The 25,152-nt window shown below is 40.5% G+C and overlaps 1 protein-coding gene across 1 annotated transcript in view; it reads left to right on the plus strand.

Annotated features, from left to right (window-relative positions):
* Nucleotides 1-25,152, plus strand: part of sipa1l3 (signal-induced proliferation-associated 1 like 3) — a 97,307-nt gene that overhangs the window by 14,964 nt on the left and 57,191 nt on the right. The gene's annotated exons all lie outside the window — the stretch shown is intronic.

A 25,152-nucleotide genomic window follows, 5' to 3' on the forward strand; every position in this document is an offset into this window, starting at 1 on the left:
CATATTTCTGTAACTACCCCAGATGCTTTTTTTTTTCCTGTCTTTGATGGACGTATTATACGAAGTCGAACATAGAGGACTGTGGTTTTCTAGGGGTTCTCGTGTCTGAGTTTGTCTGAAATATTTGCACCCTCAACGGAAGCCTCAAAGCAGAGTTTTACACAATTTATATAGCAACAATTCAACATTTCATTATTCAAACTATACGAAAATATCACCAATAACCAATATTTTAACTATGATAATAAATCCAGACTTAGCAGGCAGACAAGTATGAATATTTTCCGAAATGGCTAAATCCATTAAACCCTCCTGTTTCCTCCTTTTACCTTTTGTCCTACTTTTCTGCTCTACATTTTTTGCCATTTGCCAGATCTTTTCACTCCATGCTATAACTGCATGTGGCTTGAAAACAAATATGCTTCTGTGAACACATGTGCAGCTCAGTGCGAGTGCAAGAGTAAGTGCACGTGTGGATGTAGAACCACACCCTGGACTCACATTGTGGTTTAAACCAAACAGAGAGAAAGGAAAAATGAACAGTGACTAGATGTCACTTGTTGTGTTTGCACTTTGCACTAGTTTGATTATTTGTGATTGTAAAATGAAGAATGAGGGACATAGCTGTCCTCATAGGTCATCATGAAGGACCCCACCCACCCAGCACACACACTTTTTGCCCCACTCCCCTCAGGAAGGAGGTTAAGGAGCATTAAGTGTAGAACCACTAGACTGAGGAACAGCTTCTACCCTGAGGCTGTTAGACTCATGAATCTCTAACTAGAATAATCACTGTGAAAAACCATATCATGTTGCTGCTGATCTGTTTCATGTTGCTGCTGATCTGTTTCAATGTTGATGTGTTCATGCGTGCACATCTGCTCACAGACTCATGTTCATGTTTGTGCTGATGTTCAATGTTTTATGTTATGAGTGCTTAGTGTATATTTAGTTGATGTTTTTCTTAGTTCATATCTTAGATGTTATTACTGTTTTTCTTATACATTTTATTGTTGGATGTAACTGGGACCCTGTGTACATAATTTCGCTCCACCACATGTACCACATGAGGTGCGAATGACAATAAAGAAACTCTGACTCTGACTCTGACTCTGACTCTGACTCTGACTCTGATCATGCCATATCTACTCTTTTACCTGAAGCCAGGTTTTAAACAAATATATTATGATCCCCTGGTTTAGTCTCTTTGGAGTTTCATCTGAGACTGGTTGAAACGTACACCTTCCTCTCAGCTGTTGTTACTGGCCAAGTTCCACTTCAGAGATGCCACTGTCAGTCCAAATACCTCAGATAGTTTCTAGGGGCTGAGACTTCCGTCGGCCTGTGTGATTGTTAGTTTCACATTGCAGTACTCATTATTCATAAATTGTCAACACTACAGCAGCAGATTCAGATGTGGGTTTAGTTGGCAACATATTTGGAAGTGATGCTGAGATTGATTGTATTTTAAAGGTGAGGAGGTAGTCTTCATGGTTCTGTGTCCACTCTGCTGTGGTGTTTTGTAAATGCATGTTGCTGCCTCTTGGTTCTTTAGCTATGTGCTGGTGTGGTGAAATGAAAATTAAAAAATACATTGTTCAGTTTAGCTGTTTTTTGTATTTTACTCCTGCATTTGAGCTGTTTACTGTTTTTAAATATTTGTCCTCTCTTTTAGTGTTGGATGTGTTTGGTGCTACCCCACGTTTATCAAGATAACTTTTAACCAATCAGCAATTGGCAATTGTGTTTTGTAGTCTCTGAAAAATTGACATTCACGTTTTGGAGGGCTGCACATACGTTTGTTTATTGATGAATACCCACAGTTCTTCACTTTGCATGCTCTGAGATCCACACATCTGCAGAAACAAGCCCTTCAGACATATCCTGTCTTCATTTAACTTGTCAAGGTGTTCATACGTGCTGCTCAAGAACACACAACTGCTACTGTGAGCTACCAGGAACCACACCTTGCTCCTGTAATCCTATTTCAGTAAGAACAAACCCCTCTTTATAATACCCTTTGAATAGATTGCTCACCTGTACTCACCACAAGCCTCTTTTTTACTGAGGTGCCTGTATTGATGTGTGTGCAACAGGTTTTTTTTTTTTTTAGCTTCAATTTTAAACTCGAGGTAACTTCCTGGTAGAATAAATCCTATAACAGAAAACGACAATAAAAGCCAACAGTACCGGTAATAACAAATACAAAGAAAATAGGTAGAATAAAAAATAAATAGTACAAGGACTGACTTGTTATATTGTGACACATGACACTTCTTGTTATGAGCATTGAAAGTCTTGTTGTCTGTTTCCTGTACACTTCAGCAATGTTTTACACCCAGACAAAAGACTAATTTTAGTGTGAATTTGGGTTAGTAATTTCCCTTAGGGTAAATCTAATCAGCAAGAAGGTTGCAGGTTTGCTTCATGCCCAGGGCCATTCTGGGTGGAGTTTGCATGTTTTTTGTGCGCACACATGGGTTTTCTCCCATGTGTCTGCAATGGACTTGCGATGTCCAGGGTGCACCCTGCCTTCCACATTGGGACTGCAGGAGATAGGCACTAGCTACCATGGGATCCTGTGAACATGCAGGTAAAGAGGATAGCTGGAAGGAAAGAAACAAAATCCAGTACCAGTCAACATACAGTGGGTGGGTGCTCATCTTTGGTTCCTCTCTTTAATAGGATCAGCCTTCTGGCAAGAGGGAGTAGCTTTGAATCAGAACTTCAGCAGCTGCACCACAAAGACTGTAATAAGTGATCTGAGAAAAAGAAAAGTGGACCTTTTTTGGGGGCGAATATATACATTCATTCATTCATTCAACCTTTATTTATGCAGGTTAATCCCATTGAGCCTTGGGGACTCATTTACAAGAGAGACCTGATTTTAACAAATAGTGATGACAACAGTAGACAATAATAGACGATCATAAAGGATGCATACAAATTGAGATTTTAAAAATATATATTTTTCAACCTTTATTTAGACAGGTAAATCCCATTGAGCCTCGAGGACTCATTTACAAGAGAGACCTGATTTCAACAAAGAAAGATGACAACAATGGACAACAGCAACAACAATAAACAGTTATAAAAAGGCATACAGATTTTGAATGTCCAGAGGACCAGATTGAACTTTTTTGGATTTTTCTACCTGGATTATTGAGCATGTATCAGCATACAGATTTTTTTTTTTTTTTTTTTTTTTTTTTTTTTTTTAACAAATAGCAAAAAGAGCAACAAAACAGCTAGATTATAAGGCGAATGTAGAAAACTAAAAACAGGAACATGTCTGCATTGGTCCTTGCCAGGAGTCCAACAGATTCTTAAAGCCACTTAGAGAGGTTAAGGTCGAGAGCTTCAGATCTTTTTGTAAGATATTCCAGGAAACAGGAGCGGAGTAGGAGAAGGCCCTTTTGCCAAGTTCAGTACGCACCGAGGGAACACTGCAGGTAATAATATACTGTAATTGCAGGTGTACAAGCCGTTACTTTTTTCTCATACTTTGTACCCCACGGTTTTATGCTGGGGCGTCTTATTTATGTATTTTTTTCATCCATCCATCCATCCATCCATCCATCCATCCATCCATTATCTTTACCCGTTTTATTCCATTTTGGGTCACGGGGGTCGCTGGTGCCCATGTCCAGCAATCACTGTGCGAGGGGTGAGGTACACCCTGGACGGGTCGCAAGTCCATCACAGGGACACATAGAGACAAACGAGACAAACAACCATTCACTCTCTCATTCACACCTAGGGACAATTTAGAGTTACCAATCAGCCTAACATGCATGTTTTTGGTCTGTGGGAGGAAACCGGAGTACCCGGAGAAAACCCACGCATGCATGGAGAGAACATGCAAACTCTACCCAGAAGGCCCCTGGACCAGGGTTTGAACCAAGGACCTGTTTGCTGAGAGGCAGCAGCTCTACCAGTTGCGCCACCGTGCTGCCCGTATTTTTTTCATAATTTTCAAAATTTATATTTTTACATTTGATTTTGTAAGACTTTCTGCCGTCTCTCGGTAGCTTCCTGCCACTGACTTTTTCCTTTGACAGAGCTGGGTGCTTATGGCTCCCAACACCCGCCCCTCATGGGGGCAGGCATTTGTGACTATGGATGGGGCCGATCCGCTATCGGCCTCCAGTACCATCAATAATTTACGTATCGGATTTTTCCGATCCAACCTGCAGATTTCCAATCCATGGTGCACGTTGGCTTCAAACTATGGAATGGATTTCCTGAATGGCGGCTTATCTCATGGACCCAGAGTAATAAGACCCGCCTCACATTCAGGAAATCCATTTCATAGTTTGCAGCCAGCTACAACGTGAGGACTGAGTTAGCAGCACTGTGGCTCACAGCTAACCAACTTTTCATCTAAACATGTCCGCTGTGTGAAAGTATTTTACACTAAACACCACAAAGCAAGACCGCAACGTGCAGTGTCTGCAGAGCCGTAGCGCCACATTAAACCGCGGTAAAGTTAGTTTTACGTTGGACATTCGAGCTCCGTGGCTTCAGCAGGGCGCTACTCTTTGCTCAACCTGAAACAGGCAACTCGAACCCGGCCATCCGCGTCCAATCTTCCCCGCTCAGTTTGCCCGTCTCAGAGGAGGGGAAGACTGAGCGCAGCTGACCGAAATTAGACTGCTTGCTTTGGATTGAACAAGAAGAAGACATCGCTGAAACCACGGAGCTCAAATGTTTTATTGAGAAGTTGCTCAACTTCATCGTAATTAATGACCAACCACTATCAGTTGTAGAAAACGAAGGATTTCGCAGCTTGATATTTGCATCCAAGATATAGTTTACCCTCCAGGAGATATTTATCAGTACAACAGTATACAATCATAAAAAAAAACCATATGATTTGAAAATTACAAGAAGAAACAAACAGCTACATTATAAAGTGATGTAAAATACTTAAAACAGGAATATGTCTGTGTTGGTTTATGCCATGAACTTAGCAGATGTTTAAAGCCATTTAACATTTTATTTTATTTAATTCATTTGTTCATTCATTTAAGAGAAACAAAATAAACAAAACAAATTCATCAAAAAGAAAACATTGAATGAAAAGAGTGCAGAAAGAAGAAAAAAAATCTTATATCTGCCCCTTATTTAGAAAAAAAAAAATATATATATATATATCTAAACAATCACCTAACAATCACTTTAATATCCATTTTAAAGCTCGGAATAGAAAAAAACATGTTTTGTATTAGCAGAATTTAATTCTAACTTTGAAACTTATCCAACATTAATAAAACTTACCTCAAGTTGCCTTTTTCAACATGCATGCATATATTTGTACAAAGTGTACTTGAGAGGAGATTATTACAGCCTCAAAAAATCAATAATGATGATGATATCATCGGAACGGGATAGGTATCGGCCGATATACAGATTTATGTACTGGGATTGGAAGTTAAAAAATGTGGATCGGTGCGTCCCTATTTGTGACACAGAGAGAATGCCCTCAGGTAATCGAATGTACAAGGCCTTTTGCTCACAGTTTCAAATACCCAACCATAACTCCACCCACTTTGTCATCATGTGACCAGAAGTCTAACCTGAATGATCAACGAGGTACTCTAGAGGACCATCCCCGTAGATAGACATGCATTAATTTCTTCAGATCGTTCACGTGTTGTGTATCTTATTTTGCACTTCATGCACAGACCTGTTCATTTGTTCAGCGAAAATGGAAAACGCACGGAGAATTTCTCATGACGCAGCTTTCATGTTAAAAGCGATCGCCTGTCGAGAAGGAAACGGCTGCAGCCCGTAAGCTCTGCATCAACGTATGTCAATGATCGGGCATTGGAGACGCAAAGCAGTCAAGTCTGGTACATGTTTTAATAAAAGTTTTAAAATTATTTCTGTGTCAGTAGATATGCATTTAAATACCGGGATCTCATTTTAAAGTCCCATCCGAACACTGAGTGGAGAACAATAGGAGGGGTTTTCCCCACTCAGTGCGCGGTGGATAAGTCATCAGATTTATTTTTAAAGCAGTCATTCGGTCAAGACTGATGCATATTTAAATAAAAGTTAAAATATATATATATGTTTCTGTGTACGGTAAATATGTGTTTAAATACCAGTATCTCATTTAAGCTTCAACAGGGACATTACACAGAACGGAAGAGCACTACTTGAGGGAGGAGCTATCCCCTTCCTTCCTCCCTGCTGCTCATATGAGCAGCGCTGAGGAGAAATCGCGTCAAATTTATTTAGAAAGTACATTTAAAAACAGCAGTTAAGAAAAGTATTTACCAATAAAAATCAATGGTACTAATTTAATGAATATTTACCGCATTCTACCAGTACTATTTGACTTTTGGTCACATGACCTCGATAAGACTTCTTGGCCATATTTACCGGTAAATAATTTCAAAATAATTTCAGTTACGTAGGTGTTTGGCACTGTTCTGTCCAGTGATTATGCTTAGATAGTTATTGTGTTCATTTTGAAGGTATAATGGTTGTAACCATGAGTCAGACAGCAAAGCTTCATGAAGACTCATGACAATCTTGCAGTCTGAGCATGTGTTGAAAGTAAGCTATATTATGTGAAACACCATCTGCTGGCTGATTCTTGTACTACAACAAGAAAGCTGCACAGAGCCGGAGCAGGCTGGGGGCACAGATCCTGACGCGTCTTATTTATGTACAAAATTATGATTTATCTTATATTTAATAAGTGCGGCTTAGAGACAGGTGTGTTTTAAAGCCCAAGAATTACGGTATATAATACACACACACACACACCTACCTACCCTTAGGTTACCTTTGCTGCTATTTGTTTTTTTTTTTTGTTTTTTTTTCAATTTCTGCTTGCTTATATTCTTTTTTTTTTTTTTTTTCCCATAGAGTAAGTTCATACAGTGTTTTCTGCAGCTCAAATGACCTGCTATATTCTGTTTGCAAAGTCCTCCAGGCAAACAGTGTCTAGTCTCTGTAGCTTGGGATTCTGTTAGGTCCACTGAGTTACATTACTACAGTTTCACCAAAGACTCATGTTACCACTTTGTCAGACTGGTGATGTTGTGAGAGAAGTTGTGTGTGTTTCTGCAAGCTCAATACAAGATTACCAGGGACAGTTTTTTCTTTTTGAAGTAACATTAAAAGTCACACAAATGTTAATTCCAGTTCCACAAAAGTTTTATGAAGCAATAAGTAGGTAAAGAAACAATGATTTAAATGATGGTGAAATGTTATTGAAATAATAACAGTCCCTCATTAAGGAAAGAAACAAAGACTCAGTTATTGTCTTCCACATTACTAATCCACATTTTTACCTAAATTAAGTTGCATGTTCAAATCTTTGTACTCATCTTTTCTGTTTAATCTACAACTCCTTCTACCTAAGCATCTCCCCAAGTATTCTGTGGAACTCCCCTTGGCTGGTTTTGGCAGACAGAGGGAGATGGAGTAAGGAGGAGGGGGAGGCCGAAGCGATTATGAGGCTTGGGGTGTGCTTTAACCCACTTAGCACACCATCTCAGGGTCTCCTGCCAAAACGGTGAGCTTAGTGCTTTAAATCCTCTTCCCAGAGAGAGCTGATAGTTTGCTTGCAGCTGCTCTTTGTCTTGCCTGGAAATGTTTTGGGCGTGAGTTTTATTCTGATTTAACAGTTTACAATAGTTTCATGGGGTTGTTTTTCTGTTTGTTTGTTTAAGTTGGTATTTATTGGAGCAGTGGAATGATATTTTGAGAGATACATATGTGAGCTGTGAGGCAGTTTCCTGCTCATAAACGCCCCGATGAAGTAGCCCTGCTGCGGTTTGAAGTGAGCCGGCAGGGGGTCATGTTTATTTGCCCCCCTCCAGACTGGGTTTTGTTGGCCGGCCTCTGCCCCAGGGGCCTGACTACAGTCTAGTTTGAGTCTCAGATAGCTCATCCTCTCCCAGCTTACCATAAGCATAACATGTCCACACACACAAGCACACACACAGTGTACTGGGCTCCCTTTCTTAATAAAACAGTCTCATAAGACCACGTTCCTAAAATTCTTCATGTGCAGGCGTCTCTGTTTTCTCACAGGCATGGATGGGTTATGTTGAGAAATGTAGAGCAAAGCATTAATGAAGCCAAATTATAGTACTTTGTGTGCCTAAATGCTTTTAAGTTTGCGTTTATTTTATTTTTTTATCAATTGCATTAGCAACATAGCAGACTTTCAGACAATATTTAGAGAATGTTTCTCACACATGCAATTGGAAGTGGTGAGTTTGGGCATAGGTTGGGAAAAAGTGAAGCCTGGTTCCGTGATTGGGGGGGGGGGGGGGGGGGTTGGAGCAGCAGACCTGTCATTGTCGGTTTATGTCTGGATTTCTCCCCTTAACGCCCCACCCCCCCACCCCGTCTTTATGTCTTCAAGCAGAGAAAATTCACAGGCAAAATTGGGGTCATCGTGCTTCCCCATTTTCAACCCAGTTCCTCCTTTCTCCCCTTTTCTCCAAGAAAACGGCCCATCTCATATCTGCCATCTTTCAATCTGATCACTCAGTGTTCACTTTTCCCAATGTCTATTCTACTCTCACTCTTTTGCTTTAGGTAATTCTTGTGTGGGTTTGTTTGAGATTTATAATTAACACAGAGTTAAAGGGTGACGTTAATGTTGAAAGGAGAACTGTCTGGGAGAATCTGTGTAGAAGGAAGTTGAAGGGCAGCAAAGTTTCCTTGTTTGTACAGCTATTAGACATTGTAGATGTTGAAGACGGCAAGAAATAATGCTCCTCGGAGTAAATTATTTACACGAGTAAGCTTTGGGTTGTGATGTTTTACTTTCTTTTGGTTTTTGCCTAATCTAATCTGCTTAGCAATGGCAGATCTCCATTTTGACCAGCGTGGAACGATGATGCGCTGCAGACATAGTCTGATGAGTTTTGGCAATCGTGCAGACAAGCTCCAAAATGACACTTGTGCTTGTGTCTGTCACTTAACATTTATCCTTTTGAGTGGACCACCATCTTTGGATTTGCTGGACAATAGGCCTTTATTCAGCTCACACATGTCAGGTCACTGGTTTATCAGATAATAGTTGAAAAGTTAAACTGTTTTCAAAAACTAATTCTCCATCTTTGAGCATCTCATCACTCTGAGAGCACACAGAAATTAAGCAGGGTTTGGCCAGGTCTTACACAATTTAGCTGGTTAAACAGATGGCCCAGTGCAGGTCAGTGTGGTGAGGAGAGGGACCCTGCAGACAAGCTTTTAACCATCTGGGCTCCAAGTAACGCTGTGGTTGCTTCTCTGTCCATACCTCAATTTACTGGGGCCTAATTGATCTCTGCTGGTAAATTATGTTTGTTGTCCTGACAGTCTTGGTGCAAAGATGAATGGATGATCTAACTGCTCACAAAGGCAGACGATCAATCCCTAAAGTAATTGCTTGACACCAAAAGAAAATTGGTTTTATGGGATCGCGAATGAATAGGGAACTTGGTCCTAAAGAGTGATTAATATCACCATCACTGTGACGGTTTAATAGAATAAAGGAGCTGGCAGTTTAATGTGTAATGAAAGATGTAACGAAATGACAAGAGTCTGCGAAGTCACCACATCTGATTAAGAAATACACTCAAAATTACATATTAGATTACCTATTAGATTGTAAATGGATTGTGATGCAATTTAAGTTAAAAACAAAATAAAAACGGATATAGCTTTTTATGCGTTTATTCAGATTTTGCTCCATTTAGGCAGAAGCTCATTTGGTTTAATTCTGCATAGATAAGTAAACTGATGACTGGCTTTAGCTTTTTTTTGCATTAGAGACAACAGAAGTCTGCTTATATACCGGTAAGTTTCAGTAAGAAGCATTAGGTGCGTTTTTCTAAACTTTTATCTAATACATTAAGGATGGGTTACTTAATTTGTCCGTTTGTGAGTTTCCTTATTGATAATTTGGGCTCATTTGTAATGCATCTACAAATGGAGATATTCCCGATGAGTCCACTTACAGAGAGAATTGTTGAAGTTTATCAGAAACCATGATCTAGTTCTCATTAGTCACTGTCTGAATCATCGCTTTGACCTTTTCAGAACTGACAACAATTCCTTTTTAAGAAAACGTGGAACTAACAATTTTCACACAAAACCGTTGCTTTCTCTTTATTTCTTTTTCCAGGAACACAGAAACGGGCTGAAATGGCTAGTGGGGTTTTGGTTCACATATTGCAGCGATTTGAGTTGAAGTTTATGAAGTATGCTGTTTGAGACAAAGCCAGCCCTCAGCCAATATTTGACTTTTGGTTTCTTAGTCACTGGGAAGGAAAACTATTAGAAAATTCAAGAGATTTTTTTATTTTTATAAATGCTTAAAGTTTTGGCTGGAATACAGACTAAACAGAGATAAAGCATCTACCTACTTTGTCAGCTCCACAGTGAAATCTTCTGCAGCTGCCCACCACTGAAAACGATCAGCACCTGTTTCCCATGTTCTCCAGGTCTGTGTTTATAAAAAGCATCAGAGAACAAGCGCAGTAGTGAATGTTTAGTGGGTGGCTGCTGCAGGAGCTTCATTAGCTGCCTGCATGTTCAGCATGTGTATGCTTGCATGTGTTGCTTTAGTTTAGCGTTCGCCCTGTGAGCTGCCGTTGTGATGCACCATATGCAGCAACTTGGAATAAGGCCACCCAGTGTGAACTGGACACTGTGGTGTTTGTCACCTCTTTCTCTGCTCTGTCCATCTGGCAGCAAAAAGAGAAAAGAAACCGTACCGTACAGGTGGGAAGAGACGCCAGAATTGTAAAAGTTAGCAATTCATTGTACCTGCTCATCCTTTTCGGGTTTCAGAAAATATGACCAAAAGAAAAAAGGAAAGAAAAGCTTAACTTTACTAAGACAATAATGAGCTTAAATATGTGTGGAATGAGGGTTAAAGTGTATCAGTGTGTGACTAACACATGTGGCACACAGAAACCAGCTTTTCTCCTGTGCCAGCACGTACATCTCCACAGTCGGTTGCTCAACATTTCTCCCCATTTGGAAGGTCATTTTAATATGGTTTAATATATTTTTCTACAAGAAAAAAAACTTTATTTTACCACAAACACATTTGATTCTTGGCATTTAAAGATGTTTTATAGTGTTTGGTGAACTGTCCCAGAGATTAAGACAAGAGCAAAAATGTGTGAAACGGATTTAATCAAAAATTTTCATTAAATTTACTGAAATATTTGTATTACTCTGCAATCGTTGGATTTGTTCTAGATTTACTTCTATTGCCAGTAAAAATGATAATTAAATTAACGAGCCCTGACATTGCACACATTGTTATGATTTTATTTAAAGACAGCATATGCAAGTTAACATTTATTTTACTCTTAAAAACTTGCAAAAAAAACAGTAGTTATTAAATGAAAATTCAAAGATTTGCTGTGTGAGTTAATTCTCCAGTGTTTCAAGAACCTAATAAGAGCACACCACCCCCACCACCCACCCCCAAACACTACCACAAATGAACAGAGATTAAATATAAGGTTGTCTCAGGTTAGAAAGACATAATCATGACTCATTAGTATAGTGATTTTTTTATTGTTTTTTTCAAAATGTTTGCTCTTTTTATTGTTAACTTAAAGGGAAATAGATTCTGGTAGAGCAAGTGACTCCACTTGCCAGAATCTGTGCCCCACTTTAACTCTATACCACATTAAAAATAATAAAAACATGTATTCTTGTTGTGACCCACAAGCTCAACAATAAAATAAATAACACAAAACAAGTTAAAGCCTGTAATTATTTTGAACTATTACTTGGTTGAAGTTGATGCGTAAGAATTTAGATCCACTTTTCATAGTTTGTCCACGTTCCCGAGACATGGGGCACAAATTCTGTCAGGGATAAATACCATGGCACAATGCTGGTATGATACCATGGCACAATGCTGGTATGATACCATGGCACAATGCTGGTATGATACCATGGCACAATGCTGGTATGATAGCATGGCACAATGCTGGTATGATACCATGGCACAATGCTGGTATGATACCATGGCACAATGCTGGTTTGATACCATGGCACAATGCTGGTATGATACCATGGCACAATGTTGGTATGATACCATGGCACAATGCTGGTATGATACCATGGCACAATGCTGGTATAAAAGTGCCAAAAACAAACTGTTACTCCTTGTGCATGGAGGTGTTCACGAGCCATATTTCAGAGAAACTCGATTGCCTGGTTTGCTCAAAGTCAACCCTGTGCTGTTTATGCATCTGTGATGAAGCTGTATTTCCTGTTTTGCCAGGAGATCCACCTAATGGGTGCGTTGTTGGGGGTTGGGGGTATTTTGACGGTTTGATTGTATTTAAATACTGCTGCCCCACAAGAGTGGTTGACTGTGAGTGCTGAATACAGGAAGGAGGTCGCCATCATTGTTCTGAAGTTAATAACACTGTAACATGGTTCACTGTCATTGTTACTGCCAGCAGGGGAAAATAAATCACTGATCAATATTGTAGATCAATATTTATCATTAAAAAGTTAATTGGAATGAGGACTATATACAGTTCTTCCATGTGATGTCTCGATTGTCATATTTGTGCTTTATTTTAAATGTGGATTTTAGAGTAGTGTTCTTAGACTTTTATGAGTACCACCACAAAATTACCAAGCTCTCCAAGTATTTTCACTGATGTTGAGCAACAGTAGTAAAAGTTTGAGTATATTCATGTCTGATGTAAACAAACATGCCTAACCTTAAAGTAGGACATTGGGCTGAGACTGTTGGCGACTCAGTATTTATTGTCAGGTAAGTATTCAGGTGCGCACTCACTGAATTTTGAGTGTTTGCGACCAGCAAACCACGCAATTGACCTTTTCTCAGCCAATTTTTTTTTTTTAATCAAGAGTTATATTTGTGTACACAGCTTTCAAAACCTAAATGTAGGCTACATTATTTTATTGCTCACATTGTACCCACCTAGGCACTCTTTGGCAGCAGACCCAATGTTTATGATTTAATTACTAAAGTACACCTTATAAATGAAGATGGGCTGATTTGGATTGGTTTTCTTTTAATAATTATTTATCAATGTGGTGGTTTTACCTGAGGGTATAGCCTCAGATTATTTCTATTGTAATAAGAATAATGTGTCACAGCTCCCTCGAATTACAGAAACTAATTTGACAACTCTATTTTTAAGAGAAAAAATGTTGCATTCTTTTGAACATGTTCAAAATTGAAACAATAAGACTGTAACTGAGAGTCTAAAGAAACATTTTAGGACATTTTAGAAATTCCCTCCGAAGGTAGTTTGTTGACTAGTCGCCATCATTTGCAGACCAGTGAGGTACAACAGTTACCCAGATTGAAGGCTGCAGTCCAAGATGTGATAGTTTATATATATTTTTGATACAACAGAAACAGATTCACACCTGCTAACCATTGTTCATTGCAGTGTCCACAGGAGTTCTCAAAATATTCTACATTGCATTTTGTTTTTGAGTAGGCTAGTGTTTAGACTGTTTATTTGATCTTTTCTTTTGTGTGTGTGTATAATTTAGAATTGTATGTACAGCTGATTGCAATTTGGTATTTTACAAGTAGATGCCACTTGCATTGCTCCTTCAAAAATTTACTGAAATCTCTTTCAGAAACAATTAAGTTAAGAGCCAAGATAAAAACAATAAAGCTTTACTACGGTCATATCCACCCTACATATTGTTGTTCATAATAATGAACAGCTTTTTGTTTATTGCTACTATTTCTCAGCCTGTTGGTAAGTTGAGTTATAAAACATTTAATGAAGGCTTGCCAGTGATGTTGAAAGCAGAGCGTCAAATTTAGGGATTTCCCATGTGCATCCCCCCCTCCTTGTATTTCCCATGCTCCCTGTTTGTTAAAACATTTCTGTCTGCTAGTCCCCTACCTTCTCTAAATGTCTTTCTATGGCTGAAATCTCAGAAATCTCTTACCAACCTGACCACAGACACAGCAAAAATAGTTTTCAGTGCGAGAAATGACTCAAGATATATAATTAGTGACATATAGGGTTTGAATTGTGATTCTGTGGAGTTCTCTGGACTTTTATCATCTTGTACTTTCAAGAAAAGAGTTTAAACAGCTGATCGATGTATTCCCTTTTTGCTAGACAGATATGAAGAAACAGTCTGTTTTACAATCAACGTCTCTAGAGTTACTGTAACTTTTTTAGAACTGTAAGGAACCTTAAGTGCAGGAGGTATCTGTATTCAACCTTGTTCAAGAGGAGGGGAAGGAAAAAGGAGGAGCAAGGGGTGTGGTAGATGTTTTTAAGGCTATCAAAGTATGGAATTTTTCAATGTGTTTTTTTATATACATGTGTATCATCTCTGATAAAATAACCACTAAATATGCATCATTCACTACCAGAAGTCTTAATATAGTTTTTGTTAAATTCACTGACTAGCAGGGTCGTATTTTGTTGCTAATAATAACAAGTCTTTTGTTTACATTCCAACATTGATGAGTTCACTTCCGACAGTCTCAGTGCACAATGGATACTCTAAAAACTGTAAGAATGAGAGTCGACAAATGTAAAGTGGTTTTGGGCAAGGAACTAGAACAACAGAGAGCATTAAAGCAAAAGTTGGAGCTAAGATGATATGTAAATGATCTGTGCTGAAATATTCCAAGCTTCTAACGGGAGAATTTACATAACTGATTGACAAATTTAGTTGTAAACTAAGATGAGGAGTATTTGCTGTTTTCTAGCGCCATTTATCCAAAAACCCTGATGAGTTTGTTGCATTAACCCTCAAACAATCACTTAATGATGTAGAAATTGTGTTCAAAGCGTAAAAGTTCACATTACAAACCCTGAAAAATTGTGTTTCTTGACTGCTGTCATGGCTTTAATGTTCTCGATTGGGCTTTGGCTTGCTGCTGTTGCTGTTCTACTACTTCTGTCTGCTGTCACTGTGGTGGATTGATGGGGTCTGAGGGATGGTGGCGCTGATCCAAATGCTGAATAAGAACAGAGTGACGCTTAAATGTCATGATTTTTCAAGTGCAGTTCAGTGTTTGCATCAGATGTTTACGAATGCGGTCATTTTTGTCATTTCTGTTATAATTGCATTACAGCAAGACCTGACTGTGACTGTTTGAGTCTATCGGGCCTGATGTCAGCCATATATAGTCCTTATTTCTTTCAATTGGCAGACTGTTTCAGTCAAGTCAATTTTTTCTTTACTGTGAACACTTAAAATTATTCTGCATTCTGGTCATTTGTTTGTGGTTGTCTGACATTTACATGATATATCATGTGCCATCCTAGTAATGCAGTATGTAAATGTGCTGTGAAAATGTTTTATCAGTGTTTACTTTGGTGGATGCTGATTTAAATGCTTGGCTCTGATATTTTTCTCTGACTGTGCCTGCTGCAGCTGCAAAAACTTGGTAACTATTGAAAAGTTGAATGTTTTTCTAATTAATTTCTTAGTTTCCAATTTTTTCTACTCATGCAATAATAAATCTAGTAGAAATTTCAAGCCCGCACTTTTTTTTTTGTCTTCAAGGCCATATTTTTAGGTACATGCAGGGCAGCTATACAGTGCCTTGCGGAAGTATTAGGCCCCCTTGAACTTTTCAACCTTTTGCCACATTTCAGGCTTCAAACATAAAGATATAAAATTTTATTTTTTTGTGAAGAATCAACAACAAGTGGGACACAATCGTGAAGTGGAATGAAATTTATTGGATGTGTCAAACTTTAACAAATAAAAAACTGAAAAGTGGGGCGTGCAATATTATTCGGCCCCCTTGCGTTAATACTTTGTAGCGCCGCCTTTTGCTGCAGTTCCAGCTGCAAGTCTCTTGGGGTTTGTCTCTATCAGTTTTACACATGGAGACACTGAAATTCTTGCCCATTCTTTCTTGCAAAACAGCTCGAGCTCAGTGAGGTTGGATGGAGAGCGTTTGCGAACAGCAGTCTTCAGCTCTTTCCACAGATTCTCGATTGGATTCAGGTCTGGACTTTGACTTGGCCATTCCAAAACCTGGATACGTTTATTTGTGAACCATTCCATTTTAGATTTGTCTTCATGTTTTGGATTGTCTTGTTGGAAGATAAATCTCTGTCCCAGTCTCAGGTCTCTTGCAGACTCAAACAGGTTTTCTTCCAGAATGGTCCTGTATTTGGCCCCATCCATCTTCCCATCAATTCTGACCATCTTCCCTGTCCCTGCTGACGAAAAGCAGGCCCAAACCATGATGCTGCCACCACCATGTTTGACAGTGGGGATGGTGTGTTCAGGGTGATGAGCTGTGTTGCTTTTACACCAAACATATCATTTTGCATAGTGGCCAAACAGTTGGATTTTGGTTTCATCTGACCAGAGCACCTTCTTCCACATGGTTGGTGTCTCCCAGGTGCTTGTGACAAACTTTAAACAACACTTTTTAAGGATATCTTTTGAGAAATGTCTTTCTTCTTGCCACTTTTCCATAAAGGCCAGATTTGTGCAGTGTACGACTGATTGTTGTCCTATGGACAGACTCTCCCACCTCAGCTGTAGATCTCTGCAGTTCATCCAGAGTGATCATGGGCCTCTTGGCTGCATCTCTGATCAGTCTCCTTGTTCGAGATGAAAGTTTAGAGGGACGGCCGGGTCTTAGTAGATTTGCAGTGGTCTGATACTCCTTCCATTTCAATATGATTGCTTGCACAGTGCTCCTTGGGATGTTTAAAGCTTGGGAAATCTTTTTGTATCCAAATCCGGCTTTAAACTTCTCCACAACAGTATCTCGGACCTGCCTGGTGTGTTCCTTTGTCTTCATGATGCTCTCTGCGCTTTGGACAGAACCCTGAGACTATCACAGAGCAGGTGCATTTATACGGAGACTTGATTACACACAGGTGGATTCTATTTATCATCATCAGTCATTTGGGACAACATTGGATCATTCATAGATCTTCACTGAACTTCTGGAGTGAGTTTGCTGCACTGAAAGTAAAGGGGCCCAATAACATTGTACGCCCCACTTTTCAGTTTTTATTTGTTAAAAAAGTTTGACACATCCAATAAATTTCATTCCATTTCACAACTGTGTCCCACTTGTTGTTGATTCTTCACAAAAAATTTAAATTTTATATCTTTATGTTTGAAGCCTGAAATGTGGCAAAAGGTTGAAAAGTTAAGGGGGCCGAATACTTTGGCAAGGCACTGTGTTATAGCAAATAGCTCAAGTTACAAGAAATATGTTTGAGTTTAAATATATCCAGAACCAGGTGTGAATGCAGTTGAAAAGATGTATGGTAGGGACACTGCTGCTTGCATTATTATTTTTTGTCAAGTCAAGGTGAACTTGAGCTAGCAAGACCTTGCAGCTGCACTTTAAACTTGATGGTGTCTGAGATTAATTTTAAGCCCAAGACCATATACGTCCTTGGGCTTAAAAAAACTACTTGGATTTTTAAGGTTAACTTACTCCATTCATTCTCTTTTCATTTAAGATTACTTTTATGAAAGCTTTCCAGCAGCTTTTAAACCTTTTTTATTCATAAATTAATTGAGCCTTACTATATTACACCCACAATGGGGCAACTTTTTCCCACACTTCATTGGCCTAACCATTCACTGTGGTACAAATCTAGTTACAGTACAAATTGTTTGCTCAGGAACCCCCTAAGGAGACTATCATTTCACAATCATCAGAGGAACCGGCAGGCACCATTATCTCTATCTGACCGCTATCTTTCAGCCCTGCTGCATTCTCTCTCTAACAGCCGAGCAGATCTAGGCTATATGGCTACACAAATATTGGGTGGAGGCAGATGTAGTTTGTTTTCGAAGCACAATATCGGACTAGAGATGTGACTCCACTCCATTGTGCATCATGTTGCTGTCACTGTCTTGATTTGTATCCACAGTTTCTCAGCCATATACAAACTCTGGCCCCTAGTGTGAGAGAGTCTTTAATTCTGAAGAAACAAGGACCGAATGAAAAACGATCCACAGCAGTCAAGCTCGTCTTTGAGAGCTCATGTGTTCCTTTGGGAGCTCACAAAGTCTTTATAGAAGAAGGACCTAACTGCCTCTTCTTTCAATGGCACCATTCAGGGGGAAAGAATCGAACAGTGAGAGGCCTTGTGAAAAAAACATGTAGAAAGGGAAAGACTGGCTAGATTTGTGTCATAGACCTTCTTTGTTTCACTACACTGTAACCTCACCACACACGCATGTACACACACACACACACACACACCCCTTGACCCTGTACTCCTTTCCCATTGTTGATGTGTCACACAGAAAAGAGGACACTACTGTCACTTTTCATTAATGCTGTAAATTAAACTGATGGGCATGGCCCTCAAGATGCCCCTGAATGTTGAAAAAAGTGTGTGTTTAACTTAAGGGAACTTGTGGTCTAAACGGTTTACGTTCAAAATTAACTAATTTGTTAAACCGTGGGACAATAAAGAAATTGTTTTGAGTTTTCATCTATATCTCATCATGTACTGTATTTTCCGCTGTACACGTCACACCGCCCTATACGTCGCATCAGTCCAAATATGTCTAATATGGTGGGGAAAAAACATAAATGTTGCTTTGCCGTATAAGTCTCATCTATTATGCGTCAGTGCTGCCACGTCGCGTTTGTTACGCGTCACTGCTGACAACCCGGAAATATGGTCCGAACCCAGAAATGTGGGCCGGTGTTGTGCCAGAAATCGATTGACTGCCAAATTGTGGCCGCGGGAGCATGCACGGGAGGTCTTCAACAAGAATTTAACAAGATTAAAACTTAAAAACAATTATTTGTTTGCTTAAAATTATAGTGTGTTATAGTGTGTCTCAATCTAACTTGTACTTAATAAATGCACTTTGACCGTCAAATCAGCTGCATTTTCAAAAGTACTCGCTGCCTCGGTGATCTGGGAGCGCGCAGAGGGAGGAAATCCGGAAGGAGGAACGTTGCGCATTTCTTCAAAATTTAACAAGATAAGCACCTCAAACAATTATTTGTTTGCTTGATATTACAGCAAAGGTGTCTCTCAGTTGAACTTTTACTTAATAAATGTACTTTAATGGTCAAATTAGCTGCATTTCATCGAGGAAACGCAATGAAATGAAGCCAATTTGATGGTTGCTCCAGGCAAGCTGGACAAAGGTGGCAGGCTATGGCAAGCCGATTGTGTCATTAATAGCCACTTTTACCTATTACATGACACAACGGCATGCCATACTACTTGAGTGCCATCTAGTGGCTGAAAATGGCAGTGTTCATTGTATTCAATGGCAGAATGAATGAAAACGGTCATATTTCAGCCAAAAATTGATTTATAAATATAGGGAAAAGCACAAATAAGTTGCTTTAGTGTCCAAGTCGCAGGGCATGCAAATTATGCACAAAAAACCCCCCTGCAACTTATAGGCCAGAAAATATGGTAATACTATAAAAATGTTGGGAGCATTTTAGAACTCCCAGTGTTTGATTATAAGAAGTCAAGTTGCTTTAATGCTAAATAGCATTAAACATGTGCCTTGTGCTAATTATTATCATTATTTTAAGGCATTAAAGTATGTCAGATAAACACAGAGGCATTTTTACAACGAAGTGAAGAAATATCTATCTGTAGTTTGATTTTTCTTAAATACCGGTAAGTGTTGCCAGATATCCTCCTTACCCTCAAATGGCATTCTTTGGCTCATTTCTGTCCCTTCACTGATGAAATAATCTGCTCTCAGTGAAGTGTATGAAGAAATGCGCTTTAGGAATATTTTTGATTGAAGCTTACCCCTTGTTTGACCTTTGCTTATCCTGTCACTGGAAATGGTGAGATGATCTTTTAATTCTATTGCTTGGCTGGATGTCTGGACACTGGCTTGTTGAATGAGAGCTTACATCTGTGCATGTCCAAAGCATCAGGCACACCCTCAGAGACTGAGCTGGTACAGGGTTGTGAGAGATCACTTAAAAGACTTGAGAGGAAACGGTTAACCCCGATCTGTCAACTGACCTTTATTAAGGGCTGACAGAGAGGTCTCCTTTGGAAAATCAGTAAACCAACACATTCTAATCATTACACAACTTTAAGTTGTTACCTGTTCGATATCAGCTTTTTAACTTGTATTTGAAGACACCGGTTATTTGCTGTTAGATATAAGGTTTCTATAAATGCACAACTTCCGAGGGAAAGCCACAACTCGTTCCCCCAGATGTCTTACACATCTTCTCTTCTCCCCTTTTTTTCCTCAAGCCTCATCATCATTTACCTTCATTACTCTGTCACTGCTCCGGTTTGGTTACAGGAAGAACCTTGAAACGACCAGCAGTCCTCATTCACATTAGTGCACTCCTGCACCCCCCCCCCCCCCCCCCCCCCCCCCCCCCCCAACACTATAACTGGATACAAATACAAAAAATAAAGCAATGCAGACAGTTAAAATGCTTTGCTATACTATTAGAAACTGAAATGTTTTTCCACCTTTGTGGTGTATCTAGTGCAGATGTGTTTTTGTATTGTTTTTACACTAAGCCACATAAGAAGTCAATGTAAAATAGTTACATTAATATGAATTGGTGCATTGCACATGCATCCCTATCTCCCTACTTGGTCCCTGCACATGCATTGAGTAAATCAGTGTGAAGGTGTGACAGTGTCAGTCACCCCCCAGGACTCATCACTACTCCTGTAAGCTCACATTTCCACAGAAACACAGTCTCACTGCCCTCCCAGTGGGAATGAGACTGAGGCATTAAGGTTGTAATTTAGCACCTGTATTGTTTGTCTTCCCATGGGTTTAGGCTGCCAGTGCCATCCATGGTTCAATGAAATCAGTAAATCAGGAGCAAAGAAATGTATGCCAGCCTTCCAAGGAATTTACCCCCCAGCCTAAGTTTGGATAAAATACTCAAAAACTGGGGGGTTTTACTTTGAGATGTAGTCAACTGATCTTCTGTCTGATCTACACGCTCCTGAGCTGAAATGCATCTGGCAGTTTGACAGACAAAATGTGGAGTCAGTCTCCTTGATCTGCAACAGGTAGTTGACAAAATCTAGATGTAATCGTTGCTCAGAGCCAACAGTCACCTGACGCCAAGAAAAATATCTTGATGAGCTGAGAGACTAGCTCTGGGGTGAGAAAATACCTGTGTAGAGATAATCTCTTTTCCTTAGCGATATGCACTAAAAATTTACACCATCTTTCTGAAAAGATGTTCTGATTTACAGCAGCTGCTTTAACACATTGTTTGGTTGAATATTTTATTGTATAGTGTGCAGTAGACTGAAAAAACATTTAGGCAACATGTATTTTTAAACAGTCGTATATAAATAATAGTGAGGTGGGTGTCATACTTATGTTTGATTCATTTTATAAATTGTCAGTCTTACTTTTCTTGCCCTTATTTAGTCTTTCACTGGGTTGAAAACAGTGCACATGCAATAGAAAAACTTCCTTTTGTCATTAAATTAAAGACTAATTGATTTTACATCAATTGTTATCAGTATCCCTTTAAAGAAAGTGAAAGATATTTTCCAGACCATACTATATTATGAAACTCCCCCCACCCCCCACCCCCAACTATAACAGATGCTAGAATGAACAGATTGCTGATGAATGAGTCAGAGTCAGAGTCAGAGTTTCTTTATTGTCATTCGCACCTCATGTGGTACATGTGGTGGAGCGAAATTATGTACACAAGGTCCCAGTTACATCCAACAATAAAATGTATAAGAAAAACAGTAATAACATCTAAGATATGAACTAAGAAAAACATCAACTAAATATACACTAAGCACTCATAACATAAAACATTGAACATCAGCACAAACATGAACATGAGTCTGTGAGCAGATGTGCACGCATGAACACATCAACATTGAAACAGATCAGCAGCAACATGAAACAGATCAGCAGCAACATGATATGGTTTTTCACAGTGATTATTCTAGTTAGAGATTCATGAGTCTAACAGCCTCAGGATAGAAGCTGTTCCTCAGTCTAGTGGTTCTACACTTAATGCTCCTTAACCTCCTTCCTGAGGGGAGTGGGGCAAAAAGTGTGTGTGCTGGGTGGGTGGGGTCCTTCATGATGCAGGTGGCCCTCTTCCTGCATCTGGAGGTGTAGATGTCTGTGACGGTGGGAAGACTGACTCCAACAGACTTCTGTGCAGCCTTCACCACTCTCTGCAAAGCTTTTCTTTCTGCAGCTGTGCAGCCTCCATGCCACACATTGATGCTCGAGCACAGGATGCTCTCCACTGCACACCTGTAGAAGGAGGTGAGGACTGAGCTTCCCAGACCAGCTCGCCTCAGCCGTCTGAGGAAGTAGAGTCTCTGATGAGCTTTCTTGATCAGGCTGGTGGTGTTGTTGCTCCAGCTGAGGTTGTCATTCATGTGTACACCCAAGTACTTGTAGCTGGAGACCACTTCCACCGCAGATCCTCTTATGTTCAGGGGGGTGTAGGTGTTTTTGTTCCTTCTGAAGTCCACAATCATCTCCTTTGTCTTCTTCACATTGATGTGAAGGTTATTCTCTCTGCACCAGCTCTCCAGGTGTTCCACCTCCTGCCTGTAGCTGGACTCATCATTGTTTGTGATGCATCCCACCACCGCTGTATCATCTGCAAACTTTACAATGTGACAGCCTGGATGGGTAGCTGCACAATCATATGTGAGCAGAGTAAACAGGAGGGGGCTCAACACACATCCCTGAGGAGAGCCAGTGCTGAGGGTTATGGTGGAGGAGGAGAGGTTGTGGATCCTCACTAACTGTGGTCTGTTTGTTAAAAAGTCTAGTACCCAGTTGCAGATGGAGGGGCTTAGTCCTAGTGTGGATAGTTTGTCCATCAGGGTTTGGGGGATCATGGTATTGAAGGCGGATGTGAAGTCCACAAAGAGCATACGGACGTAAGAGTTTTTCTGCTCCAGGTGGTTGAGAGCAGTGTGGACCACAGAGGAGATTGCATCCTCTGTTGATCGGTTCTCACGGTATGCGTACTGATGAGGGTCCTCGTTGATGTTGATGGTTGTTTTGATGTGAGTCATGACCAGTTTTTCGAAGCATTTAGTGACTATCGGGGTGAGGGCCACTGGCCGATAGTCATTCAGACCAGTCACTGTAGAGCTTTTTGGGACTGGGATGATGGTGGCAGTCTTCAGGCAGGTGGGAACTGTCTCCAGGGTAAGTGAGGTGTTAAAGATGTCTGCCAGCACCTCACAGAGCTGATCAGCACATTCCTTCAACACTTTTCCGGGGATGTTGTCTGGGCCAGTTGCTTTGTGCGGATTAATCCTCCTGAAGGTACTCCTTACTTCTGCTGAGGTCACGCTGAGATGCTCTTCATCCGGTGGCGAGGTGAGTCTGGTGCTGGGTGGTCTGTTTGGGTCTTCAAAGCGTGCATAGAACTTGTTGAGGGCATCAGGCAGAGATGGGTCTTTGGGACATTGTTCACTCCTTCCTTTATAATCTGTTATGCACTTAATGCCCCTCCACATGCTCCGAGGGTCTTGTGAGATGAATTGACCCTCGATCCTCTTTGCATATGTGGCCTTGGCCCTCTTAATACCAGCAACCAGCTCTTTTCTTGTCCTACTCAGCTCCTCTGAGTTTCCAGACCTGAAGGCAGTGTTCCTGGCTTCCAGCAGGGTACGCACCTCTGCATTCAGCCAAGGTTTTCTGTTTGGGTAGCTTTTAACATTTCTGATAGTGGAGACTGTGTCAGTACATGTACTAATGTAACCCAGTACTGAGGATGTGTATTGGTCAAGATCAAGCGAACCTCCATTTTCAGCAGCTTCTCTGAAAACATGCCAATCTGTTCGGTCAAAACAATCTCTCAGTATGGGGCCACTGTCCTGGATCCAGCATTTAACTTTCTTTTGAACCGGTCTGGAGCGTCTCAGCGGGGGCATGTAAGCAGGAGCCAGGAAGATTGAGATGTGGTCTGACAGTCCTAGGTGGGGGCGGGGTTCGGCTTTGTATGCATCTTTTACGTTCGTGTAAACACGGTCCAGCGTGCGGTCTCCACGTGTCGGAATCGTCACATGCTGATTAAAGCTTGGGAGACAGTCCTTTAGATTCACGTGGTTAAAGTCTCCGGCTACAACGTAAAGAGCCTCGGGGTGTTTGTTCTGCAGCGAGCTGATGATATCATGAAGCTCCTGCAGTGATTCATTAGCATTAGCGTCCGGAGGAATGTAAACAACTGTGATAAAAGTCACTGTGAACTCTCGGGGTAGATAATGTGGCCGACATTTCACTGTTATTTGCTCCAAAGCCTTCGAGCATGAGCTATTTACAACAGTACAGTTCGTGGACCAACTTTTACTCACGTAAATGCACACTCCGCCCCCCCGTGATTTCCCCGTTAGCTCGCTGCAGCGGTCCGCTCGAAAAAAAAGTCTGTCATCCAGCTGGAAGACTGAGTCCGGCGTTTCACTTGTAATCCACGTTTCTGTGAGGCAAAGCACCGCACACTTCTTCATCTCTTCTGAGGCGCCCGCTCTCAGACGAAGTAAATCCACCTTGTTGTCCAACGAGCGGACGTTCGACAGAAAGAGAGACGGCATGGGGAGTTTACCGGCTTTAGCGTTAGCTCGTAGCCTCACCATAACCCCCGCCCGGCATCCTCTCCTCTTAAGCCGGGAGCAGCGCTTCCTCTTCTGCCCGCTGGAACGCCTCTGCTGCAGCTTCCAGGTAGATGACTTTAAGATCTGCATTCTGCCGAGCGTAGTTTTGAGTTTGTTGCTGATTTCTGCTATATTTCGTGGCAAATCCGCTCCTATTCTCATCAGTTCGGTTCGGCTATAGTTCACACGCATAAATCGCGCGGAGTCAGGCACGGAGTCAATATCAAAACTTCTAAAAACTGGGATGGTACCGGGAGCCTGTGAAGCTGCAACTGCTCTGAGCGCGGCCATCTTGGAACAATTGAAAGCTTTTCATGTATTTATATAGTTTAAAGCCTATTCAGACGTGCTTTGATGCTCACATGGCATGTAGATGTGTGTGGATGCTGGGGAGTGAGGTAAAATGGACAAACTGATTAAACCACAGACGAAGAAGGAACACATCTATGCACAAGCATGAAAATAAATATAAAGACCTAATATGATACATGATTGTTTTGTAGAGCTAAAGTTTGAAGTTTTGTGTGTGTGTGTGTGTGTGTGTGTGTGTGTGTGTGTGTGTGTGTGT

The sequence above is a fragment of the Nematolebias whitei genome, chromosome 6, assembly GCF_014905685.2.
Source record: "Nematolebias whitei isolate Nwh7 chromosome 6, NemWhi1, whole genome shotgun sequence".
In the NCBI taxonomy this organism is placed as follows: domain Eukaryota; kingdom Metazoa; phylum Chordata; class Actinopteri; order Cyprinodontiformes; family Rivulidae; genus Nematolebias; species Nematolebias whitei.